A 23371-nucleotide genomic window follows, 5' to 3' on the forward strand; every position below is an offset into this window, starting at 1 on the left:
TGGCTAGAAAGAGGATCCAGGAGGGAGGATGGATGAGAGGCAGGACAGAATCAGTGGTGGGGATTTTTAACATGAAGTGGTGAAGATTATATCTTTTAAAAGCATTTGATGTTGTGGAAGAAAATGTCAGAGAAGAGTGGACAAATAGGAGATTGAGAAAGAATTAGAACAGGAAAGTTTAATATTGATTCATCAGTGTATAAATCTCACTGCACCTCTAACCAGTCAGTGCTGCATGGACTCTGCATGCTGCAGTCATGTGTATCCATCTAGAGAGAATGTACTGACAATGGAACTGATGATGCAAGGAAAAAGAAGGTTTCAGGAGTCAGATTAATAACCTCCAAAGAAAGTACTGTATCCTGCTACCAAATATGACAGAAAGGACTTTGAAAATATCATGAAGTACACAGATGCTGAGATGGGAAATCACCCTGGATTATCTGGGTGTCCCTGTGGAAACATGTGAGCCCTTAAAAGGAAAAATCCTCTTAGAACTGTGGTGAGAGAAACATGTGACAACAGAATTAGGGTCAGGAGATGAAATGCTATTACTATGAAGATTAATGAAGGGGAGCAACAGCCAGGGAATTGGGAGGTCTCTGTAAGTTGGAAAGAGCAGGAAATAGCTTCTCCCCTGAGCTTAACACAAAGGAACACTGCAGTACAGTGATTTTAGCTGAGTGAGATCCATATTGTTCTAATGATGGGCAGAACTGTAAATGAGACATTTCTAATGTTTGTGGGAATTGCTACAGAATAAATAGGAAACTAAAACAGAGATCTTTATTGCATTTTTCCCACAGTGACAATCACAAAAAGGGAATGAAGAGACCAGATCGCCTAACTATCACCTAGACACTGAAAACCCTCTTGGAAAGCATCAGTAGACAATCCCTGAGGAAGATAGTGGAGGTTGTTAAATCAAGGAAACAGCTACTTCATAAGAGCCTCACTGACAAGCAACACAGAAGAGGAGGTTGTATTAAACAGTGAATCACAATGGGAGGAAAGTCACCATTATTCTGACAGAAGTAATCTGCCCATCTTCAGCCTGAAACCCACTGATGCTCAGAAGGATGTCTGTGGTTATCAACTGACAAGGAACTGTCAGGGAATCCAGTACCTGGTAGATGCCAAGGAGATGAGTCCTTGGGAAATGTCCTGGTTTCTGCAGCGTACTGTTTTGAAATTATTATGAACCTCAGAAAAGCCATGTTTTAATCCTGATCCAATCTTGTGAGAGTAGCTATTTCAGTTATCCTGATTCAATATCATGATTGGAATTTGATTAGATTACCTCCATGAAGTTGTGGCATGCCCATTGGTGGGTGTAAACTTTTCATTAGGTGGTAACGTGACTCCACCCATTTCAGGTGGGTCTTGTTTATTTTATTGGAATCCTTTAAAACAGAAAGCATTTTGGAGATGGTCAGAAATTAAAGAACACCCAGAGCCAACACAGCCCAGAGCTTACACAGATGCTGACACTTGGAGAAGAAAGGGAAGCCAAGAGATGACAGCCTGCACTGTGGAAGCAATGTGAGGGAGCAGCAGATGCCAGCATGTGACTGGCAAGTGGACAGAGGTGTTCCTGATCTCTAAGCCTTCCTTGAACTAAGGTGTCTTTCCTTGAAGGTCTTAGCTTGGACATTTTTATTGTTTAGAACTTTAAAACTGTAACTTATTAAATTCTCTTTTTAAAAGCCATTCCAGTATGGCATATCATATTCTGGGGACTTGCAAACTAATTCATGCTGGTACCAGGCTAAGATGTTCTTGTGGTTGAGACTGGATAAAATACTAGGACTGGACATGGTGCTGATATTTAACCTCAGACATGGCCACACAGCCAGGAAATCTGGAGCCTCAGACTTCACAAGTTCCCCTGTGTCACCTGCAATCAGAATGGACCATTAACACAGATGCACAGATTATGTCAACAAATTCAGAAACAGCTTGACCGCTCTTTGTTTCCTTGTAGTTATTCTTATCTCAGAAGCTTATTGCATTCTATATTAGCTGTAATGGTTCTGGAAGTTCCAGCTTTTTCCATGTGCATCTAAATTCATTCTTCCTAATATACAAAGATTTAAATCTTGCTTGATTGAGCTTATTTTTCACTTTCAACAAGAGTCCCAGGGCAGCAAAATTAGAAAGAGGTAATATGTGACATGATCAGTTCCTTTGCCCTGCCAATAACAGCTCTTTTCACATCACCAACACACAGAGCCTGACTGGAAACCTATGAGCAGCTGGGCAGTGCCAGAGGGGCCTTTGCAAAGCAGGTCGGGTTCATACAAGGAAATTGCATTGTGGATTGTGGAAGGATATAATGTATAATACCAAAAATATCATCAGAGAAAATGTGACTTATTCACCATGAAACATGTAGCAATCTATTTCAGAAATGGAATTTGCAATAATTTTAAAGTAAATATATATATTCAAAATGGATAGCATTCTCTTGTTACACAATTTGCAATCAATAATACAGGATAATCTAAATAAGAACCTCATATTGAATGTGTATATCTCCCTAATTACATTCATAATCTGAAAAGATATTGGATGACTGATAACTGGAGCTATTTCAACACCAAACAGAGTATTGTCCAGAAAACATCTAAGAACATTGCAAACATGTGCCTGGGCTCCAGATCCATACAAAATCCATGGCAGTGAGAGCCCAGAACCCATCCAGGTGGGAAATTCTGAAGGCACATGTGCAGCATGAATCATAAGGAAATTGACAACAGCATTTCTCCATATACTTCAGATTTTGAAACTATCACAGAGTTTATTTAAAGGAATGAATAACAAATATGATAATATGTATATGGAAAGGTAAATGTGAATAATGACCTTACACTCATAAACAGAAACAAACAATAGTTTCTAGATCTTGGATAAGGAAAACCAAAATTGAAATCTGAATGGAGATAATGGACAGTAGTAGAAAATTTACAGAACTGGAAGCCAGAGCAGAAGAAACTTTCCAAAAATGCAATACTGGGAAAGAAAAATATGGAAAAACACCTCAGAGACATAGAGGATACAATAAGATGTACAGTGAGAAGAACTAATATACATCTGAGGAAGGCTGATAATGGGTACATGCATATTTGAATAAGTAATGATTGAGAATTACCCAGAACTAGTAAAAGAAACCAATTCAGAAACTCAATGGCCCATCAAACCAAAGCCAAATCAGTTAATAGTAGTCCACAGTGAGACACATCTCAGAAAACTGCAGAATATCAAAGACAAAGAGAAAAACAGGCAGTAATACAGAAAAAATACAGACCCCTTCAGTGCAGTGATCTTTCATAATGGCATAAAATAAATTATGTTTGGTATCCCATCATTTTGGCCTATGGAAAAGCAGTCTTCTTGAGTGACCACCTCATCAAACCCTGCTTCTTTTCTAGACAGCCTTTTGCCATCTAAAGCCTTATAATTGTTAGCAAGGCCTGTAACTGCCCAGGGTTTGAATGATCAGAATCTGCATTCAGTTTCTCCAAAAGATCTGGCCCTGGCCACTTCTGGTTTTGCTCTGTATAGTTTGAAAATTGTAATTTCCAGTATCTGTGGTTAAAGGCTTACTTTCTCTCTGGGACACAATAAAGTGGAAAGATAAATATAAGAATCCATGGCCCCTCCATAACTGTTACCCCCACCCCCATAGGGGCCAAGTTTAGGTAAGATTGGTATCCTGAACCTCTTCTATTCTCTGCTTTCCTCCTCCATGTCCTTTAAGTCAATATAGCTGTCCTTTTCTACACTTGAGTCTGGCTGGCTAATTGTGCTTCTTTGTTATCACTCAAAGAACTTCCACATATCATCGAAACTATTGGCCTGGGAATCAGGGTGATTTGATACTGGTTCACAAACCAAGGTAGGAATGCATCCAGCTGCCCTTGGGTTAATTATCAGCTGTCCCAGTGGCTAGCACCATTTGGGAGGCTTCATTACTGACTGGTGTGCTTTGGTGCTACCTTGTACTGCTTCCCTTGGTGTATTTTGGGGTTACTTAGGCACCATCCCAAAGCTGTGGATCCATTAAAGGGCCAATATTCTGCAAGGAAGCATGGGGCAGCTCCCTGGACCCTGAGTAATTTGGCTTCCTGCCTCTGTAGGAGAAGAAGGGAGATCCCTGAAATGGAGGAAAGAACTGGGTGAGAGCTTTGCAAATTTAGTATAAATTAATTGGCCTTTGTTCTGAAAAGATATAGAGGATGCAAAGGAGGAGCATCTCCCTGATCCATTGGCCTTAGACTACCCAGAACAAGTCCTCCTGGCCTTGCCTTTGGATGGATCTGACACATCACCCCAATGCCTGCAGGTGGCAATGAGACTGGGGACTATGTTGACTGTCCTGTCTGAGCTGTGTCTCCCAGAATTTCTCCAAGGGTATCACATCATCCCTAGGTGAGAGGTATTTTTTCCTGGCCAGAGCCCTTATGGAGGGGAATATTCCTGCTGGGGTAACAGGGCACCCCTTGGACAAAGGTCCACTAAAATCTGAGACTATTGTGTTGCTGCTGTCTGCACTGGAGTCAATCACCTCCCCTACCCCGTGGGTTTAAAGGTTCCAATCCTTGATGCTCAGTGGCCAAGGATCTCATGGGAAAATGCTAGTGACCCAAACACCTTGTGTGGGCTCCAACTTAGATCCTTAAAGGAGTTTCCACCCTACTGAAAAAAGGTGAGACACCCAGGCTATGGGGTTGGGCTGGGCTTGGTTGAGCACCACATCCTGTCAGCATGGTAGAGGGCTGCTCTCAAGAGCATGGGGTCTGGGAGCCTTGCCCAATGGTTCATACACTCGGAGGGTGACAACTGTGGGCCCTACCCCCTCTGAGCTTCAGCAGGACATCCTGGAGAGACAGACAGCAGAATTGGAGACAGGACAGAGGGACCAGAAATGGTTTTCTTAATGACCCAGAAGGTTAAGCAAAACCTGGATATCAGGAAACAAACTCTGAACCAGAAATATTACCACACTAGAAATCGAAAACATTCTCAAAGATTTGTTCAAGAGGAGTGAGAAGCAGCAGCTGGTTGACAACCTGCATTTGGGTCTTTTCACCCAAAGAACTTTCACATACCATTGAAAACACACTAAGAGAGCTGACTTTTTCAATAATGACAATGAATGCAAAAGACAATATGGTCTCTTCAAAGAGTTGGAAAAAATATCTACATGTCTAGAATTCTAAATGTAAAACTGTCCTTCAAGAATAAAGGCTATCTCAGGAGATTTCTTTACTACCAATGAAAGCATGCCTTACTATCAGAAACTTTCCATAGAAATTCCAATGACTCTTTAGACTGATGGAAAATCTCCATTGTGGTATGTTGGGAAACAAAGATAAGTGGAAAGTGACAAATGTGGGTAATAATGCACATTAATTACATAAACAATAGCATTGATATTTAGTGAAAGATAAAGAAAAGTAATGTACTTAAAATAACCATCAACATTTGAGAAATAAACAGAATTTCAGAAAAATTCTGAATATCTAATCTAAGGATATTGCTTTAGCCATGAGGACTGTTGAAGATTGTATTCAGTTGTTAAATGCTGCCTGAATGCAATATACCAGAAATGAAATGGCTCTTAAAAAGACAATTCATTACACTGTAAATTTACATTGTAAAGTTATAAAAATATGCATCAAAGGCATCCAGAGATAGATACTTTGACTCAAGAAAGGCAGATGGTTCCAGCACACCACTGTCAGGTGTGGCTGGAATCTGCTGATTCTTTAGCATCTCATTTCAAACAGCTTCCCTGGAGGCATTTTCTTTCTGCATTTCAAAACATGTGTCCCCTCTTGACTCTGACAACATTGTCACCTGAGTCAGTTCTGAAGTTTTTTTCAAAAATGGTTCTCTCTTTAAGGACTCCAGTAAGAAGTCCTACCTGTGATGGGTGGAGACACCTCCTCCAGGAAACCACCTGTTCACAAGGCCGCACCCACCACTGGCTGGGTCACATCTCCATGGACACAACTTGGTCTAAAGACCCCAGAAAGCAATATTGAATCAGGGTTAAAGAGTCACTTTTCTGTGGTGCACATCAATTTCACACCACCACAAAGATTTTAATTAATTTTAATCATTAATATTGCTATGTGTGATAGAATTTATTGAATAACTATTAGAAGGATTAAAACACATTATATATAATACACTAATAAAGAAGGCATCATTTCTTCTTCAACTAAAATGTAAAGATCATCCCATGTTGAGTCACACCTAACCAGAATCTTTGTCCTTAAAAGAAGCCACATTAAGGAATTGTAAAACTATAGAAAGATTGCATGTAAAAGAATGGAAAATTATATGTATATAATTATTTATTTACATAGAATTATGATACAATTATAATTTACTATTTATATTTTTCTAAATAATATACATAAACAATTATATATAAATATAAATTATTTATATAAGATATTTATATATTTGTAAAACTGCAGGATTAACTAAAATAATACAGTAGTTATAATAGTATCCAAAATGCCTCTGATTTAAAACAAAAAGTGTTGCTTGGGAAAACATTTCACTTCACGATGATAGATGTGTCAATTCACACTCAAGATATAACAACACTGGGAAGAGGGGACAAGATGGTAGCTTAGCAAGGTGCACATTTTACTTCGTCCTCCAGAACAAATACTAAATAACCAGAAACAGTGCAGAACAGCTCCTGGAGCCATGACAGTGACCAGACACACAGAGTAGCCCAGTCTGGACCAGCTGGACTGGCTGCGAGCCCCCCAGAACCGTGAATTCCCCAAGCCACGGCAGCCGGCACCTGGCACCCCTCCCCCACAGGCAGCTTCCCAGAGGGAAAGGAAAGACACTCTAACAGTAGCAGGGACTGAGTCCAAGCAAACACCAATTGTGGCATTAATTAACAAATTCTGACTACTAAAAATAGTGTTCCAATCAGGCAAACCTGGTCAAGGTGGAGGTTGCTTATTGGGCTAACTGAAAAATAGGATAGGGAATGAAATGAAGGTTTTTGTGGCTGTCTGTATGGACGCTTGGCTGCCTCTGGATTCAGCAACAGGACTACTGGGGCTGCAACTCTCCCAGGCATAGGCAGAAACAGACTGCTTTCAAGGCTCCCACCTGTGCCTTCCCCAGGGGAGGGGTGAAGCCCAACTCAGGTGGAATCCCTCTCTCAAGGAATTCAAAACCCAGGGCTCAGCAATTTGAAGCCACTAAAACCAGCCTAAAGCCTCTTCTCCATCTTCACCATGCCCCCAGCAGGGAGAGTCCTTCGAAAATTAAAGGTGCCACAATATCTTTTGCTGGTGGGACCTGCAGGCAAACAAGTGCCACATACTGGGCAGGATAAGAAAAACAGAGCCCAGAGACTTCACAGGAAAGTCTTTTAACCTTCTGGGTTCCACACTCAGGGAAAACTGATGTAGGTGACTGCTTCCCCCTAATAGGAGGCCAGTTTAGTCCAGGAAAACCTGGCTGGTAAAATGGTAGAAGAAAGTACTACCCATACAGTAATAACACTAAATGTTAATGGATTGAACTCCCCAATCAAAAGACATAGACTGGCAGAATGGATTAAAAAACAGGATCCTTCTATATGCTGTCTACAGGAAACACATCTTAGACCCAAAGATAAACATAGGTTGAAAGTGAAAGGTTGTGAAAAGATATTTCATGCAAATGACAACCAGGAAAGGGCAGCAGTAGCTATACTAATATCCAACAAATTAGACTTCAAATATAAAACAGTTAGAGGGACAAAGAAGGATGCTATCTACTAATAAAAGGAACAATTCAACAAGAAGACATAAAAACCATAAATATTTATGCACCGAACCAGAATGCCCCAAAATATGTAAGGCAAACACTGCAAACACTGAAAAGGGAAATAGACACATCTATCATAATAGTTGGAGACTTCAATTCACCACTCTGATCAATGGACAGAATATCTAGACAGAGGATCAATAAGAAACAGAGAATTTGAATATTGTAATAAATGAGCTAGACTTAACAGACATTTATAGGACATTACACCCCACAAGAGCAGGATACACCTTTTCCTCAAGTGCTCATGGATCATTCTCAAAGATAAACCATATCCTGGGTCACAAAGCAAGTCTCAACAAATTTAAAAAGATTTAAATCATACACAACACTTTCTCAGATCATAAAGGAATGAAGTTGGAAATCAGTGATAGGCAGAGTACCAGAAAATTCACAAATATGTAGAGGCTCAACAACACAGTCTTAAACAACCAGTGGGTCAAGGAAGAAATTACAAGAGAAATCAGTAAATATCTCGATGTGAATTAAAATTAAAACACAACATATCAAAATGTATGGGATGCAGCAAAGGCAGTGCTAAGAGGGAAATTTATTGCCGTAAATGCCTATATCAAAAAAAAAGAAAGGGCAAAAATTTGGGAATTAACTGTTCACTTGGAAGAACTGGAGAAAGAACAGCAAACTAACCCCAAAGCAAGTAAAAGGAAAGAAATAACAAATATTAGAGCAGAAATAAATGAAATTGAAAACATGAAAACAATAGAGAAAATCAATAAGACCAGATGTTGGTTCTATGAGAAAATCAATAAGATTGATGGTCCCTTAGCAAGATTGACAAAAAGAAGAAGAGAGAGGATGCAAATAAATAAGATCAGAAATAGAAGAGGAGACATAACCACTGACCTCACAGAAATAAAGGAGGTAATAACAGGATACTATGAACAACTTTATGCTAATAAATACAACAATTTAGATGAAATGGACGGGTTCCTGGAAAGGCATGAACACCGACTTTGACTCAAGAAGAAATAGATGACCTCAACAAAGCAATCACAAGTAAAGAAATTGAAGCAGTCATTCAAAAGCTTCCTAAAAAGAAAAGTCCAGGACCAGACGGCTTCACATGTGAATTCTACCAAACATTCCAGAAAGAATTAGTATCGACCCTGCTCAAACTCTTCAAAAAAATTGAAGTGAAGGGAAAGCTACCTAATTCATTCTATGAAGCCCACATCACCCTCATACCAAAACCAGGCAAAGACATTACAAAAACAGAAAACTACAGACCAATCTCTCTAATGAATATAGATGCAAAAATCCTCAACAAAATTCTGGCAAATCAAATCCAGCAACACATTAAAAGATTTATACATCATGACTGAGTAGGATTCATCCCAGGTATGCAAGGATGGTTCAACATAAGAAAATCAATTAATGTAATACACCATACCAACAAATCAAAGCAGAAAAATCACATGACCATCTCAATTGATGCAGAGAAGGCATTTGACAAAATTCAACATCCTTTCCTGTTGAAAACACTTCAAAGGATAGTAATACAAGGGAACTTCCTTAAAACGATAAAGGGAATATATGAAAAACTCACAGCTAATCTCATCCTCAATGGGAAAAAAACAGAAAACTTTCCCCCTAAGATCAGGAACAAGACAAGGATGTCCACTATCACCACTGTTATTCAACATTGTGTTTAAGTTCTAGCCAGAGCAATTAGACAAGAAAAAGAAATACAAGCATCAAAATTGGAAAGGAAGAAGTTAAACTATCACTGTTTGCAGATGATATGATACTATACGTCAAAAACCCGAAAAAATACACAGCAAAACTACTAGAGCTAATGAACGAGTACAACAAAGTGGCAGGTTACAAGATCAATATTCAAAAATCTGTACTGTTTCTATACACTAGTAATGAACAATCTGAGGAGGAAATCAAGAAACAAATTCCGTTTACAATTGAAACTAAAAGAATAAAATATTTAGGAATAAATTTAACTGAAGAGACAAAGGACCTATACAAAGAAAACTACAAGAAACTGTTAAAAGAAATCACAGAAGACCTAAATAGATGGAAGGGCATACCATGTTCATGGATTGAAAGACTAAATATAGTTAAGACGTCAATTCTACCTAAATTGATTTACAGATTCAATGGAATACTAATCAAAATCCCAGCAACATATTTTTCAGAAATAGAAAAACCAATAAGCAAATTTATCTGGAAGGGCAGGGTGGCCCGAATTTCTAAAAGTATCTTGAGGGAAAAAAAAAACAAATCTGAGGGTCTCACACTCCCTGGCTTTAAAGCATGTTATGAAGCCATAGTGGTCAAAACAGTATGGTACTGGCATAAAGATAGATATATTGACCAATGGAATTGAATAGAGTGCTCAGATATAGACCCTCTCATCTATGGATGTTTGATCTTTGATAAGGCAGTCAAGCCAACTCACCTGGGACAGAACAGTCTCTTCAATAAATTGTGCCTAGAGAACTAGATATACATATGCAAAAGAATGAAAGAAGACCCGTAACTCACACGCTATACAAAAGTTAACTCAAAATGGATCAAAGATCTAAACATTAGGTCTAAGACCATAAAACAGTTAGAGGAAAATGTAGGGAGATATCTTATAAATATTATAATTGGAGGCAGTTTTATAGGCCTTATACCTAAAGCAGGATCACTGAAGAAATTAATAAACAAATGGGAGCTCCTCAAAATTAAACACTTTTGTGCATCATAGAACTTCATCAAGAAAGTAAAAACACAGTCTACACAATGGGAGAAAATATTTGGAAATGACATATCAGATAAAGGTCCAGTATCCAGAATTCATAAAGAAATTGTTCATCTCAACATCAAAAAGACAGCCAATCCAATTAAAAAATGTGAAAAAGACTTGAGCAGACACTTCTCAGAAGAGGAAATACAAATGGCCAAAAGGCACATGAAGAGTTGCTCAATGTCCCTGGCCATTAGAGAAATGCAAATCAAAACCACAATGAGATATCATCTCACACCCAACAGAATGGCCATTATCAACAAAATAGAAAATGACAAGTGCTGGAGAGGATGTGGAGAAAGAGGTACACCTATTCACTGTTGGTGGGAATGTCCAATGGTGCAATGGCTGTGGAAGGCAGTTTGGTGTTTCCTCAAAAAGCTGAATATAGAATTGCCATACGACCCAGCAATACCACTGCTAGGTATCTACTCAGAGGACTTAAGGGCAAAGACACAAACAGACACTTGCACACCAATGTTTACAGCAGCATTATTTACAATTGCAAAGAGATGGAAACTGCCAAAATGTCCATCAACAGACAAGTGGCTAAACAAACTGTAGTATATACATATGATGGAATATTATGCAGCTTTAATACAGAATAAACTTATGAAGTATGTAACAACATGGGTGGACCTTGAGAACATTATGCTGAGTGAGACTAGCCAAAAACTAAAGGACAAATACTGTATGGTCTCACTGCTATGAACTGACATTAGTGAATAAACTTGGAATATGTTGTTGGTAACAGAGATCATCAGAAGATAGAAATGGGGTGAGATATTGGGTAATTGGAGCTGAAGAGATACAGACTGTGCAACAGGACTGGATACAAAAACTCAGAAATGACAGCACAATACTACCTAACTGTAATATAATTATGCTAAAACACTGAATGAAGCTGCATGTGAGAATGATAGAAGGAGGAGGGCTGGGGACATAAATGAAATTGGAAAGAAAGATGGATGTTAAAAATTGAGACGGTGTAATCTAGGAATGCCTAGAGTGTACAACAACAGTGAAATGTACAATGTACAAACTTTAGAAATGTTTTTGCATGAGGAAGAACAAAGGAATGTCCTTATTGCAGGGTGCTGAAAATAGATGGTAATTAATATTTTAAAATGTCACCTTATGTGTGAGACTGAAGCAAAAAATAGTTATTTGTTACAAAATCATATTTTGGCTAGAGCATTTCCTAATATAACTTATGTAGATAGTTTGATTGAACGTCATAAGTACTTGGAATCTCAGGTAGGACATGAGATTTTGTTGGTTTGTCCAGAGTGATGTCCCAATGAATCCCAGAGTGATTTGATCAGTGAGTGGAAAAGTATTTGCAGGCCCCCTTCAAGGAATGGTGAAAGCGGGGAGAAATTCAACTTCCCCATGTCGAATTCTTGATATTCTTACAAGCAATGTGGACAACCAAAGCTACAGGCTGAATCCCCAGTCTTGGGGTTTGTTCATATGAAACTTAACCCCACAAAGGATAGGTCAAGTCTACTTAAAATTTAGGGATAAGTGTCAACCCCAAGAGAGCCTCTTTTCTTGCTCAGATGTGGCCTATCCCTCCAGCCAACATGATGAGCAGTCTCACCCCCCTCCCCCTCCCTGCATGGGGCATAACTCCCAGGGGTGTGGACCTTCCTGGCAATGTGGGACAGAGAGCCTGGAATGAGCTGAGACTCAGCATCAAGGGACTGAGAAAAACCCTAGAATGAGCTGAGAACATCAAGGGATTGAAAGACCCTTCTCGACCAAAAGGGGGAAGAATGAAATTAGACTAAGTGTCAATGGCTGAGAGATTCCAAACAGAGTCGAGAGGTTATCCTGGAGGTTATTCTTACACATTAAGTAGATATCACCTCATTGTTCAATATGGAGTGGAGAGGCTGGAGGGAACTGCCTGAAAATGTAGAGCTGTGTTCCAGTAGCCATGTTTCCTGATGATGATTGAACAATGATATAGCTTTCACAATGTGACTCTGTGAATATGAAAACCTTGTGCCTGTTGCTCCTTTTATCTACCATATCAACAAAAGAGTAGAACATTTGGAACAAAATAAATAAGAGGGGAAACAAATGTTAAAATAAATTTAGTTTGAAATGCTAGTGATAAATGAAAGTGAGGGTTAAGGGGTATGGTATGTATAACTTTTTTTCTGTATTATCATTTTATTTCTTCTTTTGTCTTTTTATTTCTTTTTCTAAATCATTGCAAATGTTCTAAGAAATGGTGAACATACAACTATGTGATGACATTAAGAATTATTGATTATATATGTAGAATGGAATTATATCTTATTGTTTTGTTGTTTGTTGTTAATTTTTTTAATTAATAAAAAAATGTTAATGGATTAACCTCCCCAATCAAGAGAGACTGGCAGAATGAATTAAAAAATAGGACCCAACTATATGCTTACCACAGGAGACTCACTTTAGACCCAAGGATAAAAGTATATCAGTAGGTCAAAGCAGAAAAAAACACATGATCATCTCAATTGATGCAGAAAAGGCATTTGACAAAATTCCTCAGGAAACTAAGCATAGACTTGCCATATGATCCAGCAGTCCCATTCAGAAGAACTGAAGTTAAGGTCACAAATGGACATTTGTGCACCATTGTTTAATAACAGCTGCTGAATCCCTCTAATGAGTTTTTCATCTTGATTACAGTACTTTGCAGCTCCAAAATCTAAATCCTTCTTATAATGTTCATCTGTGTTTTGTGCAGACAACAAGTTTCCAAATTTCCTTCATTTCTTTGTATGTGGATTCCTTTAGATCATGGAACATATTTAAGACAGTTGATTTGAAGTCTTTGACTATTAATTTCGATGTATGAGCTTTCTCAAGGATAGTTTCTGATAAATTTTTCTCATGGACAGTTCATACCTTCTTTGTGTATTTTACAATTTTTTGTTGAGGATTGGACATACTGAATATTAAATTGTGTAGCTATGGACATCTGTTTTCCCACTTTTCTGGGATAGCTGTTTTTCTTGTTGTTGTTGTTGAGGTCTGATATTGTCAAGTTGTGACTTTTCCAAACTATTTCTGCTCCCAAATGGGAAATGGAAATACAAGAAGGAGAAAAATCCCCAAAACCATAAAGGTACTGCCTCTTCAAGACCACTCTGCTGTTTTTGCTGGAGTACTGGAACAATGGACACTTTCAGATCTGCCCCCAACGTGACCTAAAAGAGTTGATCTAAATCAGTGACCAGTAGTCAGACCGCAACTGACTCATGAATTTGGGAAGACTAGGACCTTATAGCCCAACTTGCTAACAGCAAACTACTTCAGGAGCTCAAGCTGCAGCCACCACTGTTTCCTGCCATGTGGTTGGGCTGTGGATGAGTAGCTGCTGCATGTATATTTACCATAATTTACTAGCCTTTTCTTTCTGCTCTTCCTTGGATGATTCCAACAATGTTCCACTCAACTCCAAGGTTTTAAAACAGCTATTTCAAACAGTTCCTGTCAGTTTAATAGTTGTTTTGGTGGAAGATCTGATCTTGGTACTTCCTACTCCACCATTGTGCTGGTTTGAAAGGATGTATGCCCTCTACAAAAGCCATGTTTTAATCTAAATCCCATTTCATAAAGGCAGAATAATCCCTATTCAATACTGTATGCATGAAACTGTAATCAGACCATCTCCCTGGAGATGTTATTTAATCAAGTGTAGTTGTTAAACTGGATTAGGTAATGACATGTCTCCACCCATGGGTGAGTCTTGGTAAATTTCTGGAATACTATAAAAGAAGAAACATTTTGGAGAATGGGAGATTCACAGAGAGCAGAGAAGATGACATAGCCACAAGAAGTAGAGAGCCCACAAGCCAGTGACATTTGAAGATGAAGAAGGAAAACACCTCCTGCGGAGCTTCATGAAACAGGAAGCCAGGAGAGAAAGTTAGCAGATGACACCATGCTTGCCATGTACCCTTCCAGCCGAGAGAAGCCCTGACTGTGTTCACCATGTGCCTTCTCACTTGAGAGAGAAACCCTGAACTTCATCGGCTTTCTCAAACCAAGGTATCTTTCCCTGGATGGATATCTTTGATTGAACAGTTTTATAGATTTGTTTTAATTGGGACATTTTCTCAGCCTTAGAACTGTAAACTAGCAACTTATTAAATTCCCCTTTAGAAAAGCCAAAAAAAAGATATAACAACACTGAATTTTACCCATCTAATAACCAAACTTTAAAAGGTAGAGAGGAAAAATGAACAATTTTAGGGAGAAAAAGCATAAATACACAATGGTAAAGGTGGTTTAACTGATCTCCAATTTCAGCTTTGCAAAACAGCAAGGAAAATTTAACATAAATAAGAAAACCTGACAAACTGCAGAAAGGTTATGAAAACATTAACAGATTTAAACATTCATTTCATGGCACACATGGAACCACATAAAAAATGATCACAGGGCAGGCCATGGCAACTCAGCAGGCACAGTTCTCGCCTGACATGCCAGAGACCCAGGTTCAATTCCCAGTGCCTGTCCACACTAAAAAATAAAAATTAAAAAATACCTTGGGCAGAGACAGCAAACAAAATGATGACATTTCAAAACACTGAAAATTCTAAAAACATTTTCTCTGAATTTCAGGCTATTGAGCTAGAGATCAATCATAAAACATGATTTAAAGTTATCCATATATTTTTAAAACAGTAATTTCATGTCTGTGTTCCACTTATGAAAAGCACAAGTAAGGTCCTACCAGACAGAATGTTCCACAGATAAAATAAACTCACCACAAAATTCAAAATACTAGAAGCACTGGATCCTAAAGAAAGCCTGGTAAATCCTGGGAGAGAGTCAACAGTTTGGAAAAGGGAAGTTTAATATAAAGAATTGTTAAATTATGACAGAGAAGCAACTTTGAGATGTGAGAGAACTCCACATGGCATCCGAGCAGAGGATGCATCCCTGAGAGAAGCACAGAGAAGTGGGGAACCCTCCCCAAAACTGGCTTTTAAGCCTTCTTGGAGAAGGTGTCCTTTCAGTTCTCTGAATAGCAGGAAAGTTTGCTGGATTGTACAGGCCAGAGATGGTCTGCAGTCTCTGGGCAACAGGAAGGAACCCTCCAGGCATGGGAGGGGCTCAGAAGAACCACAGGTAAAGGCAGAGTGCAGGTGTGCTGAGATAGTGGGGACACAGGTGCAGGCAACAGACCTGTCCCTCAAGGCCATGGAATGTATGGTGTGTGAAGAAAACTGCTTAAAAAAGAGGTGATTTGATAAATTTTGGTGGAGTCATGCAGTGAAATTCTATTCAACAATGAAAGTGAATAAATTGCAGATGCATACAACAAAATAGATGTTCTATAAATATCATATGAAATATACTAGCAACAGAATAATGTGTGCAGGATGATTCCATTTACATTAAGTTCCACAACAAGCAAAACTATATTCCTTAGTGATGCCTATCTGGAATTTAAAAATATGAATCAAGGAAGTGGTTCTATGAGATTCAGAGAAATCAAGAAGGGTTATGGTTGGTAAGGGAGGGGTGGATTTCAGTAGGTTGTGGGACAGAAATGAGCCAGGTCATGATGGGATCTTGGGGACTGCTAGGTTGCTGTTAATCACAGATAGGTATGTGTGCGTGTTTTATGCAATTTTTATTATGATATTTCAAGATGAAATATTAAGTATTAAATATATATTTATCATACATAATATTTCACACATTTATTGATACATATGAAGAATAATATTCTAAAAGTACCCAGCACTGCATTTGAGAGAGTATTTCGTCAATTAATATTTGTTGAGTAAATTAATAAATAAAAATAAACTGAATAGAGGAAAGCTATAATTCTATCAAAGTTCATGTTAGTTGATAGAACAGTTGTATCTTGTTCTAATTTATTTATATTTACCATTCAACCTTCTCTTCTGAATTCTCTCATGAGGTTTACACCTTCACACAAGACAACCCCACCCAATTTCATCCAAGGGAAGGAGCAGCACACATCCTGTTGTCTAAGTCAGAATCAGTGCAGTCATCCTCGACAACACACTTTATCTCAGCACTCGCAGCCACCTCTTGTCAATCTTACAAGCACATATTCCCCCATCCAACCATATTTTCCTATCTCCACTGCCATGGCTTTTGACAAAGCCACCAACATCTCTCTCCTGGATTCCTGAAATAGATTTGTTACTGGTGTTCCTACATCTATTCCTGACTAATTTTTTTTTATATCAACTCAGCTAAAGCTAGAGTGATCTTTTCAAAAGGCAAATTTTTTCATGGCTTCTGTCTGCTTAAAAACCTACCAAACCCTTCCCATGCATTAAGCTACACACACACACACACACACACACACACACACACACACAACCATAGAAGGTACTACTCCCTGTTGGCAAGGTACATACATATCCTATATCAAAGTTTGCATTTTCTGATATTCTTTAATCAATGTCTGTTACCCCTTCACACTTAAACTCTGAGACAGAGCCATGTATTTAACTGCTTATTACCATTATTAACCAAATGCAGTAGACTCTCAGAATTTATGTGATAACTGCAAAATGAAAAGAGAAATCAATGAAGAAAAGCATTAACTATAACAAATTCATTCACAAATATAAAACTAAAATAGAATAATGAATTGTGTAATTCCAGTATGGAACTATTCTAGCTTTAATGGAAGTGTAAAGATATTAATATAAAATAAATACCCAGGGGAAAGAAACTTGATGGATGTCTAGTGCTGTCAACTAAGAAAACAGTGCTTCATTGTGGATAAAGATTGTTTTCCTTCTACTGACCAAATTGCCAGTGTCATGCCCCTTTCCCACTCCCTGCCCCTTTCCCACTCCCTGCCCCTCCACACCACCTTGAAACCAGGTGTGGGAGAGCAGAGAACAGTCCCTGGACTGCTGGGAATAAAAGGCAAAAAATGGCACATTCAGACCCTAACTATTCTAAATACCAATGTGCCAGGAATTCCCCTTTACATTCCCCCCCCTCAGAGACTCCTAACTAGGCAGCTACTTTTCTCTCTCCTTCTGTCTCTCTGCATTTACAGGCTCCAGGCAGCACCGATACATTAAAGGAAACTAGTCCCAACAAGTGGTTAGAACTACAGAATTGTGTTTGAAGGAATGAGTAAAGGAAAGAGTAAGTGAAGGAAAAGAGCAGTTAGAAAGGAGATAGAGTATAACTGCTTCAGTAACAAGGATGAAGATGGCTAGAAAGAAAGACAGAGTCCATTAAAGGAAAAAGTGAAACAGGAAGACTAACTAAGACCAGGCAGAAAGTTTCAATATGAAGGGGAATGGAGGAAGGGAGCAGCTGCTGCTGCAGGACTCAGTGCCCCACAGCTTGGAGAGGAGGTTTGTGTTCGAGGCTGAAACACTGTGGGAGGAGTGCTGTAAAGTTGCTGACAGTAATAACTGGCCACATCTTCAGCCTGGGCTCTGCTGATGGTGAAAGAGAAATCTGTCCCCGACCCACTGCCAGTGAATCGGTCAGGGACCCCAGATGCCCGGTTGGATGCACCATAGATGAGCAGTTTGGGAGCCTGTCCTGGTTTCTGCTGGTACCAGTTTAAGTAGCTTCTAACACTCTGGTTGGCCTTGCAGCTCATGGTGATGGTCTCTCCTGGAGTCACAGCCACTGAAACTGGAGACTGGGTCATCACGATGTCCCCACTGGCACCTGCAGGCAGAAAAGAACAAGCTCATACAATAAATTACAAGTATATAAATTATATATCTGAATGCAATTTTCCTCATTTATCATATATAATCAGATCTGTTTGAGATGGAATAGTCTGTACACTCTGCATGTGAAAACCATCTCTCCAGCTTTACAAGGACATTGCTCTTCTGAAGCTCTCACCTGAGACCCAGAGCCCCAGGAGGATGAGGAGTTGGGACTGTGACAGCATCTTGCTCACCGTCTGGTGCACTCAGGCCCCATCTCCAGGGAATCCCCATTAATAGAGTCTAAGCAGCAGCCAAGTCCCCAGGAGTCTATGCAAATCAGCACAGGGTATAAAGTGAAATGGGCTGTGCAGTGAACTGTGAAGACAGACAACAGAAGGAAGGGGACAAAATAACATTACCACAGGATTTGTGAGTTTGTCCTGCAAATGTCCCAGAAATCAACTAAAACTAGTTTTTTCAACACACTTTAGAAAACTTCCAAATTTAAAATATTTTATTATGAACTTTATGATTCAAACTAACAAAAATTATCTCTTATGCTTAATTTTGTAAAACAGTATATTTGTCTGTGAGTACAAAATCTCTGAGTTAATTGAACTTTTAAAAATATGTTACCAGAAACTGTGTGTAATACATTCATGTAACTGTATAGAATGAGGATGTAGTGCACAGATTGCACATCTATCTCAGTCTATTTGGAATTTTAAATATATTTGAAGTTCTTTGACATCTCAAATCCCCTCAAGATATTTCAAACCAGACCACTGGTATTGCTCTGGACCCAAATAATTTCTCTGAAAATGAGTCACCAGGTGCTTACAAGTTACCCTTGGCACTGCCCTTTAGGTCCACCGGTTTCTCAAATCACCATTCCTCACATCAGTTTCTTAAATAAACTATTCACTATCTTGTGAATACTTCACATACCTAAGGGGTAACTGCCCCATCTAATGGTAATAATTAAATATCTCCACCTCCCAAGGTCTCACAGCAGATTTGCATTTATTCTTACCAAAGCCAAAAATATTTATAGAATTATACAAATACCAACACAAACTGTTCTAGCCCCAGAACATTAGGTTATGGAATGAGTGAAACAGAGCCCCTTACCTCTTGAACCTTTCAGTTATCTGAGAGAGGCAGACAACAAACAAAGGACACTTCTGCAGCCTCACCTATCCTACTTTTCTGTGATTTACCTCCTGTAGCAAAGCTGCTAATACAGGACAAATGGGGCAAGGTGCACCCAGGTTCATTGCATAGGACATCCCTCACCATGAAGAGAACCAGAGGGAGACTGAAAAAATTGAGACAGTTTAACAATTATGTACATAGCATAATCTGTCCTGTATCATGATTTCCACTTTTCCTGCAAAGCAACCACTTTTCTGTCCCCAAGAAGCTTCCACAATGTGGAACATCCTAACGCATGTATTGTTCCAATTCTTATTAATAATACATTTATTTTTCCATGATTTGTCTCCCTGTGAGCTCATTATGTTAAGTGAGGGTGCCATTTCCAGGCATTCATGAATAGGGTGGCACAGACCCAAACCACGAGGAAGATATTCCTATCCAGTCAAAGGTCCATCGTGTCCTTGGTCCACCACATACATGGGTTTTGAAGATGCCAGTACTTGCTTCACGTTTGCCCTCTTCTCCCTGTTTTTATTCCCTGCTTTTCCATGAAGTTAATATATATATATAGTTAATATGAATTTTACTTCATAATTGTCCGGTTTCCTGCTTCAATGCAGTAGAATATCCTTCCTATCCCAACATTTATTAAAGAACATGATGACATGAAATGAAACAGTTTGTGTCATGCAAATGACTGAGGCAGAGGAGTCCACATGAAACATTGTGCATGGAAATGTCCCATTTGAATATGGACATTTGACCTCCTGCATGAATGAAGTAGGCAGTTGGCCTTCAAATCTCTGGGAAGAACATGGTCAAAACTGCACAGGATGTCATCTTGGATGATTATGAACACAAATAAAACTGTGAAAAGTGGACAAGGGCCTGATCCTAGGGGAACCTTAAAGAGGATGAAAACTGAGGGATTAGATTAAGTGCAGTGAGAATCCATGGCACATGAGTCCAAATTAATTATTTTTTTTAACAGATACTCTCTAGGTCATTTTATGTGCAATAATACTGTGAGGAAATGGGAAGTGTGGAATGATTATGCTTTCTGAGCCAGCTGGAAAACTAGTGCTTCTATTCTCTCCTCTAAAGTCATATAGTGATTCTTTTTTAGTTTAAATTTCCCCCAAACTCCCCACTGCCAAAAATAAAATTGGGGTGAAACAACACTTGGTAAAAAGAGCATTGTGGTAGGTAGAGTTCTAAGAGGGCCCTCAAGTTTCCTGAGTGCTGGCATGTACAAACCCTATCCCAGTTCTTCAAACACTAATTATATTTGGCTGTGGAGTGATTTTGTGGACTTTGCATATGAAATAAAAACTATTGACATTAAGCTGGGTAGGTCATTCAAGTGGGCCTGACTATTTCACAGGAACCCTTTAAATATTTTTGTACTGCTCAGAGACTAAGACTTCAGTAAAGCTCACAGATAGTTAGGATTTGACATGGTAGAAAATATCTGATGTTGGATACGGAGGTTGAGGGGCCATGTTGGCAGGGAATGAGGGCAGCCTCTAGGAGATCAGAGACACAGACAGCAAGGGAATAGTATCACAATACCATGACCCAGGGAGCTGATTCTGTCCAACCACATCAGCTTGCAAGAGAACTCCAAGCTCTGGAAATAACAGAGCCTCACTGACTCCTTGATTTTATCCTTTTGAGTCCTTGAGCAGAGAACCCTTCACACTGTGCTCAGTCAGACTCCTGACCTACAGCACTGAGAAATAATGAACTGCTCACTGGTTATTAACTGATACAAAACTAATATGGGTTTATCAATCAATCTCATATTAAATGAGGATTCCTGACTCCAGAGAGAAGAAACTATCTCATTTACTTCTTTACTGAGTGATATTGACTCCTCTCTCCTCCAGTAGAATGAATGTATTTTACACCTCTTTTCACCACAAATGATTTCCTGTCATCAGACCACAACCACAGGTTCAGGGCTTAATATTGTGCTATGAAAACCAAAAGAAGAACAGAATTAGATTTAAAGATGGCCCAAATCTATCCCTTCTTTGACTATAAGAATCGTCTTCTCAGAGAGTTGAAAGAATTCTGGGCAGGAATCTGTCATAGAGGAGAGTGACCTGGGGACATCCCTAGAAGACCTGGACCTCTCTGCTGCCTGTGCATTTGCTCTCACTACCTCATTCCCTCACCTGGGAACACTCAGCACACATGTTCTTGTTGCAGATATAACATCAGGTTAAGTGGATTGTAAGGGTCAGTCCACATGCAGCAGCTTTAACATGCATCATAGTCTCAAACACTTGTTGTGATCTATGTAATGTTCATTCCCCATTGTAGCTGCAGTCTCATGATTAAAGGGCTAATTTTCATTTTCGGATGAATGAGTGCATGTGATGATTTAAAAAATTGTCTCTAAAGAGGAAAAAACTAATTGTTCATATTAAAATGATTAGATTAGTTGAAAAACACATAGAATGTTCAGGTAAAAAATAAAATACTGTGCTACTGATTTCATATAAGAGCATTGCATTAGCAGAGATCAGGATGTTCTTCTTTAAAATCACTCAATATTCTTGTAAAAACTTCATAGAAAGCTTATACAACATGTGCTGGTTTGGATCCTAGAACAGGAAAAATACATTAGAAAACAAAAGGTTAAACCTGAATAAAGTCTGTACTCCAGTTATTATTATTTTACCAGTATAAATAGCTCAGTTTTGCAAATGAACCATGATTATGTAAGATGTTAGCATCAAGAGGAAGTGAGTGAGGATGTCAGGTATTCTCTGTACTGTCTCTGCAAATTTTCTATAAATCTAAAGTTACACAAAAAGAATAAAGCATTATAAAAAAACATGGAAAGCTGCTTGGGAAGAGCTGAGTGAGAGTATGTTGTTACCAAGTGAGGACTGCTTAAGATGACCCAGTGTAAGTTACCATTACCAAAAGCCACTCCTCATCTGGAGTGGCATTAGTGATCTCACCCTGACATTCAGCATCTCAAATGAAAGTGAGAGCTGGACATTACACGGAAAATGCGCTTCTTTGACCCCAATTTTCCACATCTCATTGGATCCTTTGGTCCAAAACAGATCCTTTAGAGCAGGAATATTCAAACCAGGGTATGTGTCACCATGGGTGGATGCAAAGGATTTCCCAGAGGTTCATGAGCATGACCAGCTGTAATGCACTTATTTTCTATATCTCTGTGTTATGCTCAGTCTTTCTTAAGTGGATCAGTCCAAGATCAATCAAGTTGTCCTGATGATTCTTTTTTCCCACATCCAACATCATATTAAACCTTTTCTGCTTAAATTTAATTTTTTGATTTTAATTAAGAAAACATAGTACCACTCAACTGAGCATAGGCAGTTCCTTGGGATCCCAACCTCTGTCATGACAAATGAAGGGGACTCTCCCATTCCCACTAGTGTCAACATTAAGAATAAATGACTCTAAAATCTGGAAACAGTTCTGTGGTGACCAACGTTTTACATTCAATAAAATGGAAGGAGAATCTAATTGTATTCTTGGTCCAAATATTCCACAATTCAGTTATGAAATTTCCAATTCAAATATTTGGTTTAGTTTTAATTGATGATTGTTTTTTGTCTTCCTCCTTAAATTTACTATATGCCTGGTGAAAATTTTGCTGTTAATAATTGCACCTAGCTAATGCCAGCAAAATTGAGATTTTGCTACTACCTTGAATGATTGGAATACGCATTTCCAATTTTTTTTTTACATTTTTTAATTCTATAATATAACGTACATAAAAAGCAAAGAGGAGAGAGTGAGGCCACATATGAGCAACTAAGCAGGTCCTCCAGATGTCACTCTTAGGCACGCCTATAGGCAGGCTAAGCTTCTCCACTACCTATGTAAGCTTCACAAGTTTAAACCACAAGACCAAGGGCTTGGC

At 38.8% G+C, this 23371-nt stretch overlaps 1 pseudogene across 1 annotated transcript in view; it reads right to left on the reverse strand.

Moving 5' to 3' along the window:
- The window catches only part of LOC143661211 (immunoglobulin kappa variable 4-1 pseudogene), a 45236-nt pseudogene extending 26669 nt beyond the window's left edge, over positions 1-18567 (reverse strand). The window contains exon 1 of the transcript XR_013164450.1: positions 18494-18567. The product of XR_013164450.1 is annotated as an immunoglobulin kappa variable 4-1 pseudogene (transcript). The remainder of the gene's footprint in view (positions 1-18493) is intronic.
- Positions 18568-23371: the final 4804 nt, after the last annotated feature.

Source organism: Tamandua tetradactyla, chromosome 17 (genome assembly GCF_023851605.1).
Source record: "Tamandua tetradactyla isolate mTamTet1 chromosome 17, mTamTet1.pri, whole genome shotgun sequence".
Lineage (NCBI taxonomy): Eukaryota > Metazoa > Chordata > Mammalia > Pilosa > Myrmecophagidae > Tamandua > Tamandua tetradactyla.